The sequence below is a fragment of the Mirounga angustirostris genome, unplaced genomic scaffold, assembly GCF_029215605.1.
Source record: "Mirounga angustirostris isolate CCGP_5_RB_7025 unplaced genomic scaffold, mMirAng1.0.hap1 SCAF_12, whole genome shotgun sequence".
Classification (NCBI taxonomy): Eukaryota; Metazoa; Chordata; class Mammalia; order Carnivora; family Phocidae; genus Mirounga; species Mirounga angustirostris.
In genome coordinates this window covers 17368454-17393556 of record NW_026991720.1, presented here as the reverse complement: position 1 = coordinate 17393556, position 25103 = coordinate 17368454, and the positions used below count along the sequence as shown (strand labels likewise).

At 42.2% G+C, this 25103-nt stretch overlaps 1 long non-coding RNA gene across 1 annotated transcript in view; it reads left to right on the top strand.

The window, feature by feature from the left end:
- The window catches only part of LOC135362057 (uncharacterized), a 161989-nt gene that overhangs the window by 82218 nt on the left and 54668 nt on the right, over nucleotides 1-25103 (top strand). The window contains exon 3 of the long non-coding RNA XR_010406352.1: nucleotides 12758-13011. This is a non-coding gene — a long non-coding RNA (uncharacterized LOC135362057). The remainder of the gene's footprint in view (nucleotides 1-12757; nucleotides 13012-25103) is intronic.

Genomic DNA, 25103 nt, shown 5'->3' with positions numbered 1-25103 from the left:
CTGGTGATGGGCGGGAGCTTATGCAGATTGGATGGACAGGAAAGGCCTTTCTGAGGAGGTGACTTGTGATTGGAATCCTGAATGAGAAGAAACATTTGCATAAAGATCCAGGGGGCAGACTGTTCCAGGTAGACGGAAGAGCTTATACAAAGGCCCTAAGTCAGAGATTCTCAAGTGCGGGTAACTGTGCCCTCCAGGGGACAATTGGCAGTGTCTGGAGACGTTTTTGGTTGTCACAAATCAGGAGGGATGGGGAGTGCGACCGACGTCTGTTGGGGGGCTAGAGGCCAGGGATGCTGGTAAACACCCTGCCATGCACAGGACAGTCCCTGCAACAAAGAATTACCTGGTTCCAAATGTCACCAGTGCCAAGAGTAAGAAACCCTGCCTCAAATCAGGAACAAGTCTGGTCCATTTAAAGAGCAGAAGGGCGGGCGGCCTGGGTGGCCCAGTCAGTTAGGCGTCTGACTCTTGACCTTAGGTTTTGATCTCAGGGTCATGAGTTCAAGCCCTGTGTTGGGCTTCAAACTGGGTGTGGAGCTTACTCAAAAAAAAGAAAAAAGAAAAATAAAAGGCAGAAAGGTCAGTGTCCGGGGGTGGGTGGTGGGACCTGAGTCCGAGAGGCAACCTGGCCGAGGCCTTCCAGGGCTTGGTAAGGGGTTTATGTTTTACTTTCCAACACAATGGGAAACCATTAGAGGGATGTAAGCAGGGAAGTGACTTGATATGATTTACATTCTAAAATGACACTGTAGCTGCATACAGAGACAGTCATCCAGGTGAGGAGGAGAACAGGGGACAGTTGGACAATTAAGTAGAGTTGGTGGAATTTTTCTGATGGATTGGGTTTGAAGGTTGAGAGAAAGTGAGGAAACAAAAGTCACTACTAAGATTTTGGTTTGAGCAATAGGATGGGTGGGAGTACAGTTCACTATGATACAAAGGCAGGGCAAGCTTTATTTAGAGAAGATCTAAAGAGTTTGACTTGCATACTAAGGGGACCATTAGGTGATGGGTAAGGGCTTAGCATCCATCATGTTTATCACACAGCTGTTTTAAATAATTGCAAACATCCTAATTATCCAATTAAATAAGACTAAATAAGTTAGGGAACCAGTATAGAATGATATTACAGAATAAATCTGTGAACATGGAAATATGATCACAATGCACTAAGTGAAAAAAGGATGTCAAAATATGCAGAGTATGATACTGTTGGATTCTAATTCCACCGTTTATACCAAAACATATACTCTATGATGTAACAAGTATGGAAGTGAAATTCTAGAAATACTAGAAGAAAAACATGGGTGACTATTAGAACAGTAGAGAGACCTTGCATAACATGATGTTGAAATCAGAAACCAGGAGGAAAAGATGGATATACTTGACTGTAGGAAAAGTTACACTTCTTGTAGGGGGGAAACCCATAGACAAACCAAAGAGAAGAACTGGGAAAAATTATTTGCAATCAGCATGATAGAGTTAATATCTCTATTAGCTGAAGAGATTTTATAGATTGCTAGAAAAGACAAATAACCCAGCAGAAAGATGGTCAAAGACAGGAATAAGCAATTCCTGGAAGAAATAAGACAGCCAATCAAGGATGAGAAGTACAGTCTCCCTGACTATGAAAAAAAATGCTAATGGAAACAATGTGTTCATTTATACCTGTCAGATCGGCAAAAGAAAAATCGATAATACCCATTTTTGAAGAGGGCAAGGGAGAGTAAATTGGTGCAATCTTTCTAGAGTATAATATGGTACCATTGAAATTTGAATGTGCTTATTTTCTGACCAACCAAGTTCACCTTTGACTACTTAGCCTACATGAATGATTAGACAACTGTTTGGAGATAAAGGTACAAGATGTGCAGAGCTGTACTATCAGTGAAAATAAATTCTTTGAAATAAATGTTTCTCCACAAGGACATGCTTAAATAAATTGTGGGCTATAACATGCAACGAAAAATATACAACTGTTAAAAGGCAGGAGGTCAGTCTGTCTTGATTTGAAAAATCATTCATGGCATTGTTAAGTAAAAGAAGCAAGTTGTAGGACAGTCTGCATGATCTCTCATTTTGTAAAAATAACTAAATAAAATGGGTTATGGTGGGGCGCCTGGGTGGCTCAGTCAGTTGAGTGTCCGACTCTTGATTTCAGCTCAGGTTATGATCTCAGGGTTGTGAGATCAAGACCCACATCAGGCTCCACACTCAGCATGGAGTCTGCTTGAGATGGTCTCTCTCCCTCTTCCTCTGCCTGCCCCCCCCCACTCACTCGCATGTGTGCGCATGCTCTCTCTCTCTTTCTCTAAATAAAGGGGGTGGTTTACATCTATATTTGTTTAGGAAAGGTTCTGAAAGACACAATATTCTTCAGTGTTGTCTTTTCCAGGGAGTGAGATTTTTAGATGCAGTTTTTAAATTTTTATTATTTATTTTTAACAGTGGTATGTGTATAAACAACAAAGTGGTATGTGTATATAAATACATAAATGGTAATATAAATTATATATTGACATATTGACAGAAGTAGACTTCACATGAGTATAAGTGTAAAAGATATTTCCTATGTCAGAATCATCTGCCTGTGAAGCACCTGGCTGTCTTAGTCAGTAGAGCATGCGACTCTTGATCTTGGGGTCATGAGTTGGAGCCCCACACTGGGGGATAGAGTGTACTTAAAAAAAAAACAAAATAAAAGTGCACCTTTAAAAAAAATAATCTGCCCAGAATGTTCACCATTGTCTTTTCCTATCTTATCATCCCAATGTATATAATTGAAAAAGAAATGAAATGATGTCTTACTATTGGATAAAGTGTTAAAAACACATCCTTTACCTCCCACTGTTTTCTGACATGTAAATGGACGTGACAACTTTTCACAGAGTTCTTTCTTTAATAAAAGCCAATGTCTTTCTAAATCTTTGGAAAACACAGAAGCAGCAGAAAGAATAAAACAGTTTTGATTTACATAAGATATGCAAAGATAAAACAGCAAAAGACTGAGTGAAGGAAATATAGCTGTAGACGATACTATTTTATAAGCTCACTATGTAAAAAGATAGTTCTGGGTAAGGAATGTACCTGTGTAAATTATTTGCATCTCCCATAATCCTGTTTTTGCTTGTTTGTGAGACTTCTATTTGAACCTGCTAAATACTTACAAAAATACATATCAAACTTGTGCATGTACATATATATGTATTTTAAGTGGGATGTATGTCTATATATGCATTCAAGCTCCTTTAAATCAGCATGGCTGTAATAATGAAACACTCGAAACAACTCGGACGGTTTATGTGTGTGTGTGTGTGTGTGTGTGTGTGTATCTACACATGCACAGAGTAGTCTAGGATCTGCATCAACCCGCTAACAGTGGTTGACCTGGTGTGGATGGGTTTATGGATTTTATTTACTTAAATTTTTTTTTTATTTTTTAGGATTTTATTAAGGAGTGAGCACAAGCAGGGGGAGGGGCAGAGGGAGAAGTTGAAGCAGGCTCCCTGAGGAACCTGATGTGGGATCTGACATAGAGCTTGATCCCAGGACCCCAAGATCATGACCTGAGCTGAAGTCAGATTCTTAACTGACTGAGACACCCTGGTGCCCCAGATTTTATTTTTGAATGCTCATTTTAGGTACTTAAAGTTTCTGATTTTTCTGTAATATGCATATTTGCTTTTACAATAAAAAAAATTTATTTTGAGAAAATAAGAAAAAATAAAAAGATATCAATGGTGACCTTTTCCAAGAGATGTTTCTGAGCAGAAATAAAAGGGCAGAAGCAGAATGGCTGTGGACGTGATGAAGCAGAGGCAGGGGGAGGGCAACTTTCCTTGAATAACCTCGGGGGAGGGGGAGGGAAAAGATTTGGCAAAGCTAGAAGTTGATGTAGAGTCAAGGGGAGGTTTGTGCTTTCTCTTCTAAGGTGTCTGTCTGTATGTGTGAAATATCAGCACGCAGGCTGAGTTTTCCTGAAAGCAGTCTTATTTTTGTCTTCCACTGTCCTTTTTTTTTTTTTTAAGTTGGCTCCATGTCCACTGTGGAGTCCAGTATGGGGCTTGAACTCACGACCCCGAGATTGAGACCTGAGCTGAGATCAAAAGTTGGCAGCTTAACCAACTGAACCACTCAGGCGCCCCTTCTCCTGTCCCTTTAAATCTGTGTCAGGCATCGGGCATTTCTCTGGTTCCTCTTACATAAAAGAAGGTTCTGAATCATGTTAGTTAATTTAGAATGTCTGCTCCGAGCTGGTAACCAAATGCTAATGAGGGAGTCAGGGCCAGAGCTGGGAGGACAAGAGGTGAGAAGGCTTTGCCCTCTCTGGGTCAGCAGGTGTATCGTAGAGGCTCACTGGGCATTTCCATGGGTTCCTTGAGCCTCTCACCTGGTAGGGCCTTCTAGTGGCAACGCTTTTGCTGGCCCTTCCACCTGGCTCACTGTCAAACCCCACCTGCCCACCCAGCTCCTGCTCTGCCTCTTACTTCTAGGGTCCTCTTTTATAGGTGGCCTTTTCCTGAGCCGGATTCTTCATTTGGTCTCCAGGAGCCAACTTCCGCCTTAGATCCGGGCTTCTGCCTGCTGCCACAGGCTGGTCTGACTTTCTCAGGCATGAGCTAGGTCCCGGTCCCTCCAGCCCCCCAACTCTGGGGGACACACATTAATTTCTCCAACGGGTTCTGTTAAAGCTCTCTCACTGGGCATGAGGAGAAGGCAGAACATCCCCTTCATCCTTCTGTCCTTGGAGGATGAGAACTATAGCTTTCTACTGGCTCTGCTCTAAAATCCTTGCAATCCCTCCTCCTCTGACTCTTTTTATCCTCCATGTGAGTGAGGGAATTTAAAAGTCAAAATCATGGATCTTGGTTATCCGGCTTTGAGATTTCACATATGATCTAACGCGGCCTTTGGAATAATAATCTTTATTCTATCCCGGTGCTTCAGTCCCAACTTCTAATTTAACACTTTGTTATATACATATGGTGATGAGCCCACGCTGAAACAGAGGGAGAAGCTGAAGACAAGGAGAGCGGCTGACAGAGTTGGGGTCCAAAGCCTTGGTGGGGAATCGGTCTAGGGGGAAAGGAGACAGGAGGGACAGGAGAGGGCAGTTCTTAGATGAGAGGAGACGGGCAAGGAATTAATGGAACTTCCATTCAATGATTTCTAGTTTCTCCATGAAACAGGAGGCCAGAGGTTTATTGAAGGACAGAGAAGAGGAAAAATCATGATTGAACTGGTCTGAATCATTTGTATGATTCCCTCAGGACTTCTGAGGGAATTTCCAGTCCAGCTTAAACTTACAGCACCTTCTGCCCTGGCTCAGGCTGCTGACAGGGCGGAAGAGCTCCTCTTGCCTATGGGTAAGTGGAGGTTAATACTCCCCTGGCTGGCGCTGTTGGGAGAGGAGAGATGAGAGAGTACGTATACCAAAGAGTACGGATCACAGGACAAAGGAGCACCAGAAAAGCCCAAAGATAGCCAGACTCCCTGGTTTAGAGAGGAAACCTTTTATCTTTGCAAATAGACTCAAAGTTCAGGATTGAATGTCCTGAGTCACAGAAGCCCCGACTACTCACTAACCAGCACCCCCTGACTCCTACAGCTTGAAAGAGGAAGAGGATATGAAAGACCAGTGCTAATGTGGTCAGCAATTACTGACAGGTTTTGGGAACTGGTGGGAGGGAAGAATGAAGTTCTTTGGGCTTATTCAGACTCAGAATCCACAGGCTCAAAAGCCCTGATAAAACTCTCTTGATTTTGTTTCAGAGGAGTGTGTTGATGTCCAGGATTGACAATGAAACTTTCTGATAACTTACACACCTTTATCTCTGCTGAATGGTAAGGATGATTGGGACTATAAGTTGGTGTCATGTATGACCAAATGTGGAGCCACCGCTCCTTCAACTGTAGGAGATAAAATTATAAGAACTGAAATTATTATTTTGGTGGCAACTCAAGGCCGGGGAAGAGAGAAAAGAAATAGAAAACGAAGCTTAAGAAATCCTCTCAGGGATGCCTAGTGACTCAGTCAGTTAAGCATCTGCCTTCAGCTCTGGTCATGGTCTCCGGGTCCTGGGATCGAGCCCCACGTCGGGCTACTTGCTCAACAGGGAGTCTGCTTCTCCCTCTACTCCTCCCCTCTGCTTGTGGTCTCTCTCTCTCACTCTCTTGCTCTCAAATAAATAAATAAAATCTTAAAAAAATATATGGCCAAATGAAGACCATTAGAAAATGACACAATGGTGTTCCTGTTGAGGCCATGCATAGACAAAGTTTACTTTTACCAGAAAAGAGTAGGAATAGTTTGTTCCTGTTTTAAGCAGGCACTCCTGCTTGGCATTTCCTAAAAAAAACAAAAAACAAAAAAAACAAACCCAGGGACAAACTACTATGCTTACATGACAAGCTGGTCTTGTTAACACTGGTTTTTAAAATGGCACTTCAACTGAGGATGGTCACTTGAAATTGTCTCCAGTGATTTTTGTGAGGCTATGTTGGACTAGTTAGAGGGCCACTGGGAAGCCATTTGGAATGTGTGTGAAAACAAAAATTAATTTCTAAAGAGAAATTTTGCTATTTCTTCCGACCTCCCTGGCTTAAACTTGTCACATTGAAGAAACAGGTGGGATGGGTCCTTGGCATGGTGGCCCTGAATGTGTGTATGTGATCTGCACACAATTTTCTCTCAACGGGATCAAAATCTTCAGTCTGAACAAAGTGAAATGTGTCCTCATGATTTTTTTTAAAAGCATCACCACCCTCAAGGGCAATTCCTTACAGGTAGTGGAAATAAAGGAAGGACACAGATTTCCTCAATAAGGCTCAGAGCTTTTGATTGCAATCCAGTGAAAATCTCCAGTGCTAATTATTGCCTGGATTTATTCAGCCGTGAAGCTTCTGACGTCTGCTGGCTTGAGTGTGAGGTACTCCATTTTAATGTTGCAAAACCTCCTAAATACCCACAAAGGCAACTGTTTATCTCAATCTTCACTTAAAACACCTGCTTACTGATACTTGATTATGTGTTTTGAGGCTTGTGATTGAGCAGCTAACACCTGGCTGATTAGGCTGATGTTTGATCATGTTTTGAAATGCAGTTTTACTATTTAGTGTGCACTTCCATGCTGCAAAACATTAAGTGGATTGGTTGTCCCAAAGCTCTTATTGTTGTTTTTAAAAAATAACCATTACAGAATAATAGCTTGTTTTCACTGAAAGGGAAATGAACTTGACAATTCTTACTCGATGATGCAGTATTGTTCGTTAAGACCGTGGGTTTCAAAGCATGGTACAAGGAGAACTCTCGCACTCCTACCCTAGACCCGCTGAATCAGAGTCTCCGGGGTTGGGGCCTGTGGATTGACATTTTGAACTAAGAAATATTACTTTGAGAGAAGGCAACTTTCCTTTGGATCCTGAAGGACAATGGGTAGCTTTTCTGGGTAGAAACTTCCGGTTCCTGTCTGTGAAGGCAGTCTGCATGGAGAGTCCAGAGGTTTGGGTTATTCTGTGGGAGAGCATGGGCCATGAGTGAGTGCTCACATCATGCCTGCATGTGGGGCTGAGAGGTCAGGGATGTGTGCAGCCAAGGCCACTGTGGGGGCCTGCTTTCCCCCTCATTTTACGAATGAGACCATTGAGACCCTGGAAGGTGACCAAAGGTCATGAAAGATTTGAAGCTAGGGGCACCTGGGTGGCTGAGTCAGTTAAGTGTCTGCCTTCTGCTCAGGTCATGATCAGGGTCTTGGGATTGGGCTGCGATGAGCTCCCTGCTCAGTGGGGAACCTGCTTCTCTCTCTCCCTCTGCCCCTCCCCCTGCTCTCTCTCTCTCTCTCAAATAAAATCTTAAACTAAATAAATCTTAAACTAAAACTAGAACCCATGTTTTAGTCCCTACTTGTCCTTGTTCCAGGTCATCAAAGTAAGAACTCTTGGAGAAGCCAGGCCCCTCCAGGCCTCCTCCCCAGCCTCCCCCCTACACAGGGCCCAGGAGGCTGACCTGCTTGGACTGCCACCAATGGCTCCCTGCTCCCTGGTTTCTGGCTGGACTTGGCCATCGGGAAGAACTGGCGGGAGACAGGGAGAAGAAGCCCATTGGGGTGGACACCGTGGTCAGCTCACCTTAGGGACCACGTGGATATGGGAGGGGAACAGCGTGACCAACCATTGTAGTTTCCCCGGACACGGACTTCCTAGGCCCGGACCAGGAGGGTCCAGGCAGACTGCAGGGGAGGGGTCCCTTTAGAATGTGACTGAAAAAAAAAAAAACTCAAGGGAGCTCAGGACAGTGGTTAAGACCCATCGAAGTGTAGTTGCTATTGCTGTTTTAAAAATAGCCACACACTTTATTATTTATTTGATTAGAAAATTGAGGGGGGGATGGGTGAAATAGGTGGTGGGGATTAAGAGTACATTTATCACGATGAGCACCGAGTGATGTACAGAATTGTTGAATCACTATGTTGTACATCTGTGGCTAATGCTATGTTAATTACATTGGAAGTAAAATTAAAAAATAATTTTAAAAAATGAGATCATCCATGATATAAAATTAAAACATGTTGTAGGGTAAGTCTTTTTCCACTCTTGGCCTCTCTCCATTCTCTTCTTCAGAGGCAAACTGTGCCCAGTTTCTTTGCGTATCCTTCCAAAGGTGTTTTATACTCATTTAAGTGTATAAATACATTATTTAAAGCATCCAAATGGTAGCATCCAGTGCTCCTCCCCTTTTTTTCAGTTAACGGCATATTTCTGATCATTCAACAGGTAATAAAAAGATGCCCTATTCTTTTTAGTGGTTGTATAGTATTCCTATACCTGGATCTGTTGTCGTTTATACATTTAGCAAGCCACCTGTCAATAGACTTTGAGTTTGTTTCTAATCCAGTGTCATTATTCATTCAAACAGTGTTGCAATGCAAATCCTTGAGTATCTGGTCATAGAGAATGTGCCCTTAAAACCCTGAGAGTCACTGTCAAACACTTCCATACAGGCTGTGCGGATTTATGCTTCTATCAACAGGACAGAAAAGTGCCCGGGTCCCCACAGCACCGCCAAAAGCACACCCTCCATTTCAGCCAAGGTCAAGGCGTGGTTAAGCAAATCCTAATTTTTATCAAGGAGTGGTTAAGCAAATCCTAATTTTTGTTGGTAAAGCAGACCTCCCATTTTTCCTTCCTAAATGGTCTCTTCCCAGCGATCTCGGCAAAACTCTCCTCTAGCCAGAGCCATTTCCTGTCTTCTTCGCTGCTTTTGCTGGGTCAGCTTGTTAGCTTTAATTGTCTTCCAAATCATCTCCAGCTGTGTCATTCTTCTGGAACTGCCCAGTTACGGGAAATGCTGTCAAAACCAAGGGTGTGTCTGCAGGGATAGACCAAGGTCTGTGCAACCAGTAGCCAAAGTTGGCAACTGGAGAATAATCAGCACTTTTTTTTTTTTTTGGTGTGAAAATAGGTCAGATCCATAAAAGCATTGAGGCGCTGGAGGCGTCATGCCAGGGCAACCATACCAGAACTCAGACTCTACCCTTTTAACATCCAGAACTTCTTATGAACGCAAAGGACATCTTGTGAGCAGTTCGATTTCCTAATCCCAGTATTCCCCTTCCCTACCTCCCTTCTCCAGATATTTTGTATATGTGGAGACACAGATGTAGAAGTAGATCTCTTCAGGTCTCCTCCAGCGAGGGGTGTGCTGGAGTCCACTTGTACCAGTGTTTGAAGGCTGATTAGGTTCTTAGGAATTTAGGGAGCTGGTTGTTAACTATAGCGATTATTGAGAATTATATAAATTTAAAAATCACATCTTTACTAAAAACAAAGGTAATAAATATTCAAAACACATCACTGTCTAATTATTACAGTACATTTTATTTATGTCTTTGAGTTTTTTACATCAATTGTATCTGTATCATGGAAATACTACATAACGGTGAGCTACTGGCCATCCCTCCTCAACTCAGTGGTTCGTGACAGCGCTTGGTTGCTTGATATTGATCGTGATGCGAGTATTTACACCAAGGAAATGGTCAAATGCTATAAATCCGTGCTTGATTTATTATATTCTAGACTTAAAGTAAAGGAGAAAATATTAATAATGCACATTAGACTTAAAAGTCTGACATGACCAGAGCTGAAGGGGAGAGAGGAATTAGTTCAATGAACATAATTTGTACAAAAGTGAGTGTATCGGTGGATCTCATCCTATTTAATAACAATACATTTATTGGGAAGAGACTTAGCAGACTGATATGCAATTCTATTTGTCAAATCCTGGTGGAATTATGACCGTAATTTGACCACGAATACAAGGGTTCAGCAAAAATTAACTGTGGAATCTTCAGTTGGGTATTTTATTACAATCTAGAAATTGTGTATTGTAAATGCATGTTATATCAGCAAAATCTATAGTATCCTTATACATGCATTCACCCATTTGTCCTTTTTTTTCCTTTTGGAGAGTTGGTTGTTAAGTATTTACCTGTACATACCATCTCCAGCTTCAGAATTCTGTGATTATACTAGATTTTATGCTGTTATCTCAAAAGAAATCATGCCATTTTCCTTGGTCCACATTCTGTACAGAGAGCCTAAGAGATGATGAAGATGCCATTTGCCTCCTTTCTTGAGGAGTAAAGCTGGGGCCTGGGGAGTCTGTACGTACCTGGAGTTCTGTGTGTCAGTGATGACTAAGTTGAGGATTAGGCCTAGTGCTGAGGAGGTGGCTGGCCTGGAGCCAGGCCTCTTCTGCTGAACCTTCTTTCTGTGCAATGGCCATAAGATTTTGGCATTTTCCAAACTCAGGAATTGGCAACCCTCCTGAATTAGCAAGCCAAGTCCTCATTTATTCATTCTAAGGTAGGTGGTGCCAGGAATACATTCTAACTTCTGAAAGTTCTCTTAATCCAGGTTCTGGCCAGAGTCACTACAGAGAAGAATTCTTTTATTAAGATAAAACCCACTGAAACATAAGATCAAAAAATCTGAAATTTCTTTAAACTTTTGACATGAACTAAATATTTGTGATTTTGTTCCTCATCTGAGGGAGGTTTTCATCTTGCCCTATGTGAGTTGAGCAGTGGGGCACATTCCTTGCACCAGTGCCCTGGGTTTCAGGGCCCCTGAGAAGCTGTGGGTTGCTGGGGGTGTTCCTAGCATGTGTCAGGGATTGGCGGGTGTTGGCCTGTGATACTTGTTTTACTTGGCGTACCACCCGGAACTCATCAAGGTAAACAAGAGATACTATTTCTGTTGATATAATAGTAAAGAGGTTTATTGACCAGAAATTAGATAGGCCAAAAATCCTTTAGGGAAGGTTCTAGAACTAGGTTTGGAAAGCAGGCATGAATAAGAGACATGTCATCAACGAGGACCACAACCCCAATCACATTCCAGACTACAGCTGGGGAGAAGCTCCTATGGAGACACATTCACCCAAGATCCTGCTTTTGCCATCCCTGAGCACTGGGCATGTCCACTTATGTCACCTCTGCTGCTGGCCCAGGGCACTGGACATTCCTGCCCCTGGAAGTGCCAAGCTGCTGTCATGGCCACTGCCACGCTGCCGGAAGGATGCTCTGCCTCTTTTGCATGTTGTGCTAAGGCCAGACTCGAAGTCCAGCCTTTTGCCTTTGCTGAGCTGCAAGGGAGCCTAGGAAAAAAACTATTTGGCTCTGCTTTCTACAGAGAAGCACGAGGGGGATATGCTATAAACAAGGGAGGATACTCATTGCTGAGTAACCAAAAAAGAAAAATGTTCATGGCACTTGGGTGCATGCTCTGCAGATGTCTATACTCTCACATGTCACCTGGGGCGTGCCTAGGTACATGGGAACTTTCTGGTCAGCTTTGGCTCCATGGGACCACTATTTATTGTACCTCCTCTACTCTAAGCGGGATGCTCTTGGACCCCTTTCTCTTCTGCAGGCTTTGGGATGAGTCTGGAAGAGATGCTGGATCCGTGTTGTTTCCGTTGCATGCTCTCTTGGCTGTCCTCAGGACAGCACCCCAGGCTCCTCCAGGGTGCTCTGGGTCATGATGCTTCTCCTGCCCCATGGCTCAGATCTCTCCATACTCAGCCCGTAGTTGGTCTGCAGTCCCATGAAGCAAAAGGGTATAAGACAAGGAGCTGGAGCCTTACTCATGCTTCCTGGGGTCTCCACTGCCCCAGCATGAGTCCTCTCAAAACTCTGGCCCATGTTGCCTGGTGTATCACAAGGGCTCAATCCCTTGTTTCGGGTTTCATTTGGAAAAGTGCTTCGTCATTGCTTTTGGTTAGATAACTATCAAAATAACCTATTATATTTGTTTGGCACTAGAGAGTTTTCAAACACTTCCACAATGAGGAACTCATTTTATTGTGTGGGCCTCCTCTGAAATAGTCCAGGCCATTTTTATCCCCACCATGGAGTCAAGCCACTGAGGCCCAAAGGGCCTGAGGTCACACAGCTGCTATGGGGCAGGGTTGGCCTTGGCCCTAGCTTCCCTTACCCTTCACCTGGTGCTCCATGGACTGTTGTGCAGCTTCTTGACATGTGTTGCTATGAAGAAGAATTCACCCAAGATCCAGCATCGCTGTGGACAGTTGTGCCTCCTGTGGAGTTTGTAGAACCCTGTCTGAGCTCTGTCCCAGCTGCCAGGCCAGGCTGTGTGAGCCAGGCTCCCTCTAAGGATGGGAGGTGCTCTCACCCAGAAGTCTTTGCTGGCAGCCTCACGCCATGCTGCTCAGGAATTTTCTCGTCTTTCCTAGCCCCTGCTCTCTCAGAGGCAAGGCAGAAGCAGCTGATGAAGTGGTCACAGTCCCCTAAGAGGAGGCCAGTGGGTGGAATTCCCAACAACTCCAGCTCTGAGGTTTGGAAGACAAACGACTTGGGTTTCGGTCGAATGGGAGTGTCAAGTTATTCCAGCCTGATGAGATTACAGCTCAGAGGATCACGAGGAATTGATTCTTCCAGAAGAGGAAAACCAGCTGGCACAGGAGCTCCGCAGGGCCTTCTGCTAAAGGTATTGCGGGGTCACGGGCTGACAGGTTCCAGGTGATGACGGGATTAGGGCAAGGGGGAACTGGCGTGTGAATAAACGCAAATTATAGTCCGTGATGAGCCCAGGGAGCATCAGGAAGGTTGACAGACGAAAACATGACTTTGATGATCCAGAGGCACCAGCTTATGGGTCCCTTCTCTTTCTCCAGACACAACGGAGAGAGGCTGGAGTCTAAATGGAAATGCAGAGGTCTTGGATGTCAAGGGAAAGCAATGGAAAGATACAGGGCCCAGGGAGAAGCAGGGAAGGAGAGGGAGGCACTTTCCTGGGTCACAGAATTTAATGGGGGAGCCCCAGATCTCAGAAATCAAGGCAAGCAATGTTTCAAGGCAATATTTGCAAAAATCACAATTCAAAAATAATCTGTAGTGAACAGGATACTGACCTGGATACGAGCCACATGGAGCCATATTGGAGCCTCAGGCAAAAGGAAAAATCAGTAGTACTGATCCCATCTTTATTTAAAATGTTTGCATTTTGTTCATCATGAAGCTTTTTCCATTTTTCCCATTTTTTATTGTGGTAAAGTATGTATAACACAAAAGTTATCATTTTAACTATTTTCAAGTGCACCGTTGAGAGGCATTAAGAGTGTTCACACTGTTAGACATCCATCACCACCATCCATTTCCAGAAGTCCTTTCCTCTTTCCCAACTGAAAGTCTGTCCCCAAGAAACACTAACTCTCCATCCACCCCTCCCCCAGCCCCTGGCAACTGCCATTCTACTGTGTGTTTCTATGAATTTGACTGCTCTCGGCTTCTCCTGTAAGTGGAATCAATCAGACAGTATTTGTCTTTTTGCGACTGGCCTATTTCACTTAGCGGAATGTCCTTAAGATCCATCCATGTTTTTTTGCTTATTTGTTTTGTTTCGTTTTTTGGAGAAAGAGAGAAAGTGTGTGAGTGGGGGCAGGAGAGGGGCAGAGGGAGAGGGAGAGAGAGAATCTTAAGCAGGCTCCACACTCAGCAAGCCTGACTTCAGGACTTGATCTCACAATACTGAGATCATGACCTGAGCCAAAACTAAGAGTTGGACGCTTAACCAACTGAGACACCGAGGTGCCCCTAGGTCCATCTATGTTGTAGCATGTGTCAGAATTTCCTTCTTTTTAAAGGCTGAATAATATTCCATTGTAGGTATACAACATATGGATATTTGGGTTGTTTCTGCTTCCTGGCTAATGTGAATAAGGCTGTGATGGATGTGGGGATTCAAGTCTCTCTTTCAGTTCTCTTTGGGTACATCCCCAGAAGTGGAATTGCTGGATCATGTGGTAATTCTATATTTAATTTTTTGAGGAAGCTTCCAACTGTTTTCTACAGCAGCTTTTGCATTAATTTTAAAAAAAATATTGCATTTGAATATTATTTACCTGAAGTCCTGAACTTTTCAGGACTTGTTGCAACCTCATCCCAGCCCTGGAACACAATTCTTAATGCCCAGTGCTTCATACATGGCACCAAATGGAGCCACGGAGCTCTTTGCCAGAACCATGGAGGGTCTGCTTTGCTGGCCCGTTATTTATGTTTTGCCCTTATTTGGGAAGATGATATGTTGGGTTGTTTTTCCAGTGTGAGTCCAGGTAACACAAACTTACCTGTTGCCTTGCGTTACTGGTGTAGATCAGTGAAGGAGCCATCAGGATTGGGGTGCAATCTGTGACCCAGTTCTGTTCTGATGGGATGCTCATGGTTCTGAGCAGGAAGTGTATCTGCTGGCACTCTTGATCCTAAATTTAATTGGCAGCACTTACTTCTACATCGTCCCCTTGGTTTTCTTACTTTTCAAGTGAGTTTTTCTTCCATCAAAGGAGCCAACAAGATTTTGATCACTTTCTGCCATCTTTATTTTTTGTTTTGTTTTTATACTTGGTAAAAAGAAGAGCAGCCTCTGCTCTGGAATCAAACAGGACCTGCATTTTGACACAACACCCTTGGGCAGTCTGAGCACGTTCTGGAATTATAGAAACAGGCTCATCTGAGAAACAAATCAGTTCTATTTGTTGTACCTGAGAGGAAAGCGCAAGTGTTCACTGATGCCCATGGTGGTCACCCTCTGGGAGCAGAAGGTGCCTTTGAAGACGGATACATTTGGGAGACCCCAGACAGGTGCTCACCATTCACTTCTTGGGATTTCTCGCCAACAGGGCAATTCACTTTTTGACTTTTTAGGTTAAATATGGGGTTCCTGAGTAGTGATTTCCACCCCCATTTTGGAAGGTTTCTTTTCTCACCTTGAAGCTCTATGTTCTGTGAAGGTTGGTGAATGGCCTCCTTTGTTCTTATGCTCATCCTCAGGCATGGGAGCTATCTCCTTGTCTCACACCCAGGGACTTTCTGTTCTTTTCTTACTTGGAGACTGAGTAGGGAATGGATATGGGAACGTAGAAAGACATTATACCATTGACTGATGGTGGATGAGCCACTTAATATCTTTGTGCCTCAGTTCAATGGTTCAACATCAACATTAACATGTGACTTCTCGCCGCCTTTGTGTCTGTCGGGAAGAGACCTTTGATATGAGGAGAGATGTTGATTAAATATAAGGGTGTGTTGCTGGTTGGCTACATGCATTAATTCTACAAATAATTATGGGAGTCCTGCTAAAGCACCTGGCGCCATTCTAGGAACACAAAAGGTATAGGAGATTGCTAAAACATGGTTGGGGTACAGTTTGGGGCACAGACAAGTAAAAGGATTGGTAAGGGTATATGTTTAGTGTAGTGCCTAGTATAATAGCTCAACAAGTGGTAGTCCTTGTTTCTGTGGGCACTGTCCTGGGTCTTGGCAAACAAAGATGAAGAAGCTGTAATTCTTTCCCTTAACTGGATAGTCTAGAGGGTGCTATAGACAAGTGTGGGTTAGAAGCTAGGATGCTCATCTGCCTCAGTTACTCCTCACAAAATCCTTCCACAGGTTAGGAAACAAAGGCTTATGGCAGCCCTATGATATCTTTCAGACATGCAAATAGTAAAAGAAAAAAAAAGCCAAAATTCAAACCCAGGGAATGCTGATGCCAAAGCCTGAGCTGTTTTGTCTTGAGGAGATGTTGGTCAGTGTTTGTCAAATGAATATTCATTTGTGATATGTGCATGAAAATGCCCAGACAGGCAGTGCTGGAGACACAAGAGGGGCTGAAAAGATTTTAAAAGAATACCTGCATTTTTTTTTCCTCCTGCAATGTGTACATATAAAGGAAAAAGGGAGGAAAGAGCAACCAAAGCCCATCCTCTGTGAATCAATAGCAGAAAAAGATGCAGGCTCCATCAAAGACTCCAGATTTTGCAGAGCATGAAATTACCAGATGATGATCTCAGAATTGACAGCTGAAAACTGTTTCCTTCTGTTGGGATGATTTGGGTCTATTGTCCTTGCATTTGCCCTATATCCTACAGGCTAATAACCTTTTCTTTTTTGTTCTCGAATCAGAGAACAGATTTGGGTGAGTGACAGGGAAGCGGAGGTGGGCAGACAGCTGAGAGGAAGATGGAGCTGGTGGTCACTTTGCTTTCTTAGGACTATTTGATGAAAGCTTTGTACCCTCTGGCTGTCAGGTCTGTCCAGAATCTCATCAAATATGCTAGCATATTCTGAAGTGAGTTTTTCTTTCTCAAACAGAAAATTGCATTTTTAAAAAAAATATAAAAGTAATACATATTCATTGAGGTACATCGAAAAGTATAGAAGGGAGTGAACATACTCATTGAGGTACATCGAAAAGTATAGAAGGGAGTGACCATCACTTGCTATCCCATTACCATCTGATACACACATACACACATACCCACACATATTATATTAGAAAAAAGGGATTCTACTGGTGATAGACACATCTTGGGTACACGCACAATAATTTTTCTTACTCTGGGGCCATCTTAATAATCAGGGTTTCATTATTTGATAAACCAAAGCTGCTTGGCTTTGGTGTAGACATCAGATCCAACCTAGACTAATCTACACCAACTCAAAAAATGTTCTTTGGAATTTTTTTTTTTCTACTGAGATCCATGAAACTATGCTGGTTTCAGCCCTTTCCTCATTCTTAGTTGTTTTATTCTTTAATCCCATGAAATTTTCCAACATGTGAAGCCATGCCCTCCCTCCCTCCCTTTCTTTTTCTCCTTCTGTCTCTCCTAGTCCAGCCAGAAGCAATTCTTTACATCCTGAAGAAACTTAGTGAATACAGTATTTGCTGCTTTCCAACCTTGTCTACTTAATGATGTGTTTTGGGCATTTTCCCAGGTCAATAAATAGAGTCATAGATACATGTATAATGGCTGCATAATATTCCAGTGAATGGGCATACCACAATTTATATAACTAAAGGGAAACCGTTTTCAGCTGTCAATTCTGAATCTGGTGTCTGGTAATTAAAAGTTACTTTTTTTTTTTTTTTGGCTTTTATAGAGAATCCTGCAGCAAACTTTACTATATGTATCTGTTTGTGTTTGTTGTATTTTCTTCTACTTCTTAAAATCTTATCCTGGCATTCTTTTTCTAGTTCCTTGAGTTGAATTTTTTCTTTTCAATCTTTTTCTTTATTTTTAATTTTGAAGACATTGTTTAAGGCTCTAAATTGCTAACTATAATCTAAACTGCACCCAGAAATTTAAATATGCATCAGTTTCATTGTGGTTCAGGTCAAAATATTTTGCAGTTTCATTGATGATTATCTCTTTAATCTGAGCATGATTTAAGAGTACATTTTAAGTTTCAAACATATGAGCTGTTGTTTGTTAAAACTTTATCACAGGGCTTAAAAAAATCTCAGCACATTTAAGAATATTGAGATCATGAAGAATGTGCTTTCTAATCCAGTGTAATTAAGCTAAAAATCACCACCAACAAAAGACTCAAAATCCTTTATATTTGGAAATTTAGTAATACTCTCATAAATCACTTATGCATCAAAAAAAAGTCACAATAAAAATGTTAAGATATTTTGAACTGAATCATAATGAAACTATGGCAGATGAAAACTTGTGGATGCAGTTTCAGTCTTGCTTAAGGGGAAACTTACAGCACATTTACATGCACATATTTAAAAAGAAGGCTGAAAATCAATAAGCTAAGTACCCATTTCAAGAAGGTAGAAGCAGCAGTGGTGGCAACAAATCAAATATAAATATTCACTAAAGATGCCAGTAGGGTCACCTTCAGTGGAGATTCATGTCTCTTTTCTCTGTCTTCATATCTAGAGTTTTATGATTTTTGAAGATGCTTCCATTTGGCCTCTCAGGCTTTTAGCCCAGGATCAAGTTTCGTGATGGTATTTTGGCGTTCCTGCTCCATGGAAATGCTGGGAAGATACAGATCAGTATCTTAACTCCTGATCAGGAGGCTCCTCTCAGGTCTACAGCCTACTTCTCAGCTGGTTTCCATGAGGCAAGAAATGCTCATCTTCCCTCTCCCCCTGTCGCCTCCCAACGGCGGCCTCTAATAGTCAATCTGAGGCTAATTCCCTTGTTATAGACTGAAAGTTGGTGCTCCTTTCCAAATTCCTATGTTGAAGTTTAACCCCAACCATGGCTGTATTTGGAGATGGGGCCTCTAAGGAAGTAGGTTAAATGAGGTGGTGAGGGTGGGGCCCTTATATGAAGGGACAGGGGAGAACTCCCTCCCTCCTTACCTCCTTCTGTGTACATATGTGCGTGCACGCTTGTGCATAGAGGAGAGGCTATATGAGGACATCCTGAGAAGGTGAGCATCCATAAGTCAAGAAGAGACCTCTCTCCAGAAACTGAAGCCATTGGACCTTGATGTGGGACCTTCAGCATCTAGAACTGTAAGAAAATAAGTGTCTGTTGTTCAGGCCACCTGGTCTATGGTATTGTGTTATGGAAGCCCGAGGAGACTAACACACCTTCCTTCAGGGTGACCAAACCGTTGTTGCCCCTGCCTGCTTTGGGGCTCAGTAGCCTGTATCCTGTCTCTAGTCCTGATCACTTTGCTTTGCAGCTGCTCCACAGGGATGTTTATTTTATTTTTGAGTCCAACTATGACTTTTAGCATTTCTTTTTTTTTTTTTTTAACATATTTTACCTACTGTGGGGTGAGCTAGGGAGTACATCAAATGTGTGCACACTGTTTGAGATCTTTTGTGATTTCTAGTAAGAAAGAATCACATGGAGACAGATGTGCTGTTTAATTTTGCCCTAGAAATTAGAGATTCAGTGGCCTTACTGAATTGCTTTTTTTTTTTTTTTCTTGTGAGCAGAGCATTTGGAATCAACTGGCTACTACTTCATAGTTACTAATTATTCCACGATCCACTATGAATCAGTACTTAAGCAGATCATCCTGGGGGAGGCTGTCAGCCACTCCTTTGCCTTTCTTCATCCCCCATCTACAGATCATGGCATCCCTTCAACCACAGTTCACTCCAGCTCCTAGTGTTTCTCTTTCCACATTACCACCAACTCCCAGCGTGACCCTCCCAGGCAGAGATGGCAAAGTTGCATCTTTTTTATGGGCCTAAAGGAGACTCAGGTTGGGAAACTAAGCCACAGTGATGTATTGTTGGTGAATGTGAATGTCTGTTGACGTAACATCCCTGCTTTTGAAGTGAGAGATGATAGTACCGATGCGCCCACATAAAGCAGATGCACCTGGACGCGATCCGTACAGAACTGTGGGTCTCCTCCCTCTGCTCACCCACTGGTGGCTTCTTAGCAGAGGCAAACTGTTACAGCCTCCACGGCCATTTGCGATTCTGCCTCATGGGCTGAAATCAGAACTGGGGCCCCCTATGACCTCGGACATCGTTCTTTCTCAGTGTTACAGGATCACATAGTTGTGTCTGTTTCCAGCATGTAGCATTCAAGTTTGACAACCAAGGATCAAGTGGAACACATGGTTTCAGATGCACTTCTCTTGAGTTCCAGGGGGCTGTGTAGGCAGGTGGAAATATGATGGACTTTGCGTGGCCCAGATCTTAGTCATCCATCCACGAGCCATGTGGCCTTGGGCAAGGTCTGCGAGCTTAACCTCTGTGAGTTCACCTGTGACGTGGACATTGTAATGCATACTCCACAAGGTTGGCGTGGGTGTGTTAAATATGGGTGAAACCCCCACCCTGTGTCTGAAGGTATTCAAGAGATACTCCTTTCTTCCCTCCCTCCCTCCCTGACTCTGCAGTGATTGGTTGCCAGCTCTCTGCAGTCATCCCCCCCCACCCCGCACTCTGTTCCTAGGTGTTGGTGTAAAATGGGAATCCAGCTGTTTGATGACTCAGATGTTCTTTTATTTCCATAACACTCTGACCGTGATATCACAGCTGTTCTTTGGGTGGTTTGTTGGGTTTGTCCCATGACCCCCACCCCTGCCACAATCACTTCTTGGCTAAAGAGCCATGCGGTCATTTATGAATATATTGATTAGGAGAAAACTAGAGATCATTATAAAAAGCCTTAAAAGGAAAGTGGGGTGGACTAGAACCTTCCAGAGGAGGGTGAAGAACTTGAAATTGCTGAGCACAGTGATGGGAATGATCCCTTCCCCATGTGAGAAGGCTGACTGACAGAATTTTTGTTCTTAGAGAATTCGCTGGAAGGAAAGGGGGAAGAGCAGGCTTGCTGTTTTCGGCAATTTTAAACCCTGGAAAAACTATAAAACAGTTGGACTTGGTCCTTGACCCAGTCCCACCTCCTCTTTTTGCATCCTCTCTCCCCTACCCTTCATTCAGCCGCTGTGACACCCCCCCGCCCCAGGCCTGGCTTCCTCAGTTCTCATAAATTTACCTCTTCTTCCCTCAAATTGAGTATTCTCTTGGTGCCCGATTGTCAGACTTCCCACAGAGGAAATAGATCTGAGGAATCAATTCATAATATGTTTCTCTCTACAGAGTTCTTTGCAAACTCTTCCCGAGATGTTTGCATTTTAGAAGCATTGCTTTTTAGGGGAATGATATATTTAGTTGGGCTATCCTATGCAAATTGTAAGAAAAAAATAAGGGTATGATGTGACTTCCCCAAGAAAGCTGGGTTAATGTGAACACAAAATGAAGCATGAGGATGCGTATATATTCCAATGTGACTCCATGGGCATCAGATTTCTCTTGGAGTTTTCACATATAGTTTTGGACTCCTAGCTTGAAGAAACACATGGACATAATGGGATACATCTGGATTAGTAAGGAGTAAAGAGGAGGTTCAGCAAGGCCTGGAGAGCTTTCCTCTACTCTCATGAGGGATGTCTTCTAGGAAGGGGGTAGATTTGTTCAACATCATATTGCCAAGGGTGAAACTAGGACCACTGGGTGAAACGTACATGGAGGTTTTGTTTTGTTTTGTTATAAAGTAAGGTCTGCACCCAGTGTGGGGCTTGAACTCATGACCCCAAGATCAAAAGTCACATGCTCTACCGACTGAGACAGCTAGGCGCCCCAAGATGGCTGTTCTTTGAATCAGAACTGCCCAAAGATGCAGTGGGCTGTCAGAAGGATGGCTGTCAAGGGGATTCCAGTCCAAATGATCAAGGCTATCCATGAGTGAAATCCCAGAGGGCAGCCTGTGGGTGGAGTAAATTTTTGGAGTAGGGACAGATACCTTCCCAGGGTTTTATATCATCTTCCCTAGGCAAATGAAGGCTGAGCCTTAAAGATGGCTGGTGTTATCTAGATGAGAGGAAAGAAGGGACCACGGGACCAAGGCTTTTCTTTCTTGCATTCACATAACCACCCAGCTGCGGGAAATGGACATTTCGTTTATTTGCTGTCGTGGCAACTCTCTGCAGGCTCCTGAATGCTTATGAGTATGAATCATTTTTATTTTATCGCTGTAGACTGAGTCCCCAGCAAGATAAGGAGGCATCTTGCCAGATCTAGATATGCTCTTTAGATGACAGAATAAATTTAAAAATCTTGAGGATCAAATTAATTTTACTTTTGACCCCAGACAATCTCTCTCTTCCAAAGAAAACTAATCTGAAAGATTTATATAAGGTATTCAAGGTTCTTTGGATCTTATGCAAGCCTGACCCAATCTTACCCCGGTGAGTTTTTTGGTATAGTAGAGCTTTGAGAATTAAATTTTCTATGAACTAGCAAGAAATGAGAGAAAGCAGTACTTGATATGTGCTTGAGACTCTCATACAGTCCAGAAACTTAAAGACCAGTGCAGTTTTATGGGCAATAACTCATAAGCTCTGCATATCCAATTGTGTTCTTTTCCTATTCCTCTCTTATCAGAATCCTTTCTTTCAAGGGTCAAAATTAGTATTTAATAAACCATTATTTACCAGAATGCTATACAAAGCTTTTAAAAATGCTCATGACTCAGACAATAGAGCAGTCAATCACATAAAATCAAATATGTGGATGCTAAGTCACAATTTAAAATTCCCATTTGACTTGTCTGCACTCCTTAAACCCTGCAAAGAATACTGACAATATTGAAAATTAAGTATCTTTTATGAGTAACAAATTCCTTTCTAATGAAAAATTTTTATGGTGGTTTACCAATGGAAATTGCAAATACATAAGGATAAAACAATAGATTCATGAAACCAATAACCATTAAAATAAAAACTCTAAGCAAACCAGGAATAGAAAGAAACTTCTTAAGCCTAACACAAACCTACAATCAACAAAAAACCTATAGCTAACATCATACTTACTGGTGAAAGACTGAATGCTTTCTCCTTAAGATAAGGAACCAGGCAAGAATACCTGCTGTCACCATTCCTATTCAACAATGTACTGGAGGTTCTAGGTGGTACAATAAGGCAAGTAAAAGAAATAAAAGACATGCGGATTAGATGAAGTAAAACTGTCTTTATACCCAGACAACATGATCTTCTATGTAGGAAACCCGAGCATCTACAAAATAAAGCTCCTAGAACTAATATCTTATATTTGCAGGATACAAGACCAATGTATAAATTCTATTTCTATACACTAGCAGTTAGACATTGAAATGAAAATTACCACTGCCAATAGCCTCAAAAATATGAAATATTGAGGAGCAAATTTGACAAAACACATGAAAGACCTGTACACTGAAAACTACAAAACGTAGCTGTGAGAAACTAAAGAACGCCTAAGTAAATGGAGAGAGAGGTCATGTTCGTGAATTAGAAGAACTGATATGTTAAGATATCAGTTCTCCTGAAATTGATCTATAGATCAAAGCAAACCTAATTAAAATCCTAGCAGAACTTTTCAGTGTATGTGTGTGGGTGTAGAAATTGACAAGCCAATTCAAAACTTACAAGGGTATTCAAAGAACATTGACTAGGCCAAACAACTTTTACAAAGAAGGACAAAGTGGGAGGACTTAAACTGCTTGACTTCAAGATTAAAAAGTATAATCATAAAGACAGTATGGTATTGGCATAAAAATAGACCTAAGCAACACGATCAGAAGTCCAGAAATAGACCTCCACGTATATATCAATTGCTCTTCAATAAAGGTGCCAGGGCAATTCAACTGGGAAAGGAGAATCTTTGCAACAAACAGTACTGGGAAAACTAGAGGGCCAGATGTAAAAAACCAAAACCAAACCATCAAAAAGCACCTTAACCCTTGCCTCACATAACCTACAAAAAGTAACTTGACATGCATCAGAAACCCACATAGGAGAAGTGAAACTATGAAGTTTCCAGCAGAAGAGGTATGAGAAGATCTAGCAACCTTAAATTTGACAAGGATTCTAAAATAGGACACAAATTAAAAAACGAATTAATTGGACATACTCAAGAAATAGTTTTCAAAGCCATCACTATGACAGTGAAAAGGCTGGGTCATATACAGGGAGGTATTTGCAAAACATACAAACTTGCTGCTCTGTAGACATTTATCAAATTGATAAATTTAAAATGTGGCTCCAGCAGTTGCGCTACTGGCTATTTACCCAAAGAATACGAAAACACTGGCTTGAAGGGGTATATGCACCCCTATGTTTAAAGCAGCATTATTTACAATAGCTAAATTATGGAAGCAGCCCAAGTGTCCATCAACTGATGAATGGATAAAGTGATATACATACACACAATGGAATACTCAGCCCTAAAAAAAGAATGAAATCTTGCCATTTGTGATGACGTGGACCGAGCTAGAGAGTTTAATGCTAAGTGAAATAAGTCAGTCAGAGAAAGACAAATACCATATGATTTCACTCATGTGGAATTTAAGGAGCAAAACAAATGAGCAAAGCAGAAAAAAATAGGAAGACAAACCAAGAAACAGACTCTTAACTACAGAGAACAAACTGATGGTTACCAGAGGGGAGGTAGGTGGGCGGATGGGTGAAACAGGTGATGGGGATTAAGGAGGGCACTTGCTGTGAGGAGCACCCAGTGAGGTAAGGAAGTGTTGAATCACTATATTGGACACATGAAACTAATATTACACTGTATGTTAACTAACTGGAATTAAAATGAAAACTTCAAGAAGTAATTTAAAGGGCGGTACAGAGAATTTTAGTTATATTTTTTATTACGTTATACAATGTGAAAGTATATTTCTAAAGCTTAAATAGAATCAAAATTGTTGGAAAAATTAAAAATAATTTTTTAATTTTAAAATAAATAAAATAAAAAAATAAAATTTTTTTCTTAAAAAATGTGGCAGTTCCTACTCGTTGGAGCAAGACCTTTTCCCCAAGCTAATGAAGAGGCTTCTCCCAATCTCTGTGACTTCCTCTCTTGCTTAAGATCACATTTGTGAGTCACATACTCCAGAAGGTTTTGGAATAAGGCTCAAAAATCCAGGCTGAGGCAAACTTGTCAATGGGAAAATTTGTCTTTAGCGTCTCCTCTTTTTTTTTTTTTCTGTTCTTTCCACAGAACTTTATTCATCTAATGCGAGAGTCAGCAAGTCTTTTTTTTTTTTTAAGATTTTATTTATTTATTCATGAGAGACAGAGAGAGAGAGAGGCAGAGGGAGAAGCAGGCTCCCAAGGAGCAGGGAGCCCGATGCGGGGCTCGATCCCAGGACCCTGAGATCATGACCTGAGCCGAAGGCAGACGCTTAACCATCTGAGCCACCCAGGCGCCCCCAGCAAGTGTTTTTTTGTAAAGGTCCAGGTAGTAAATATTTTAGGCTTTCTGGG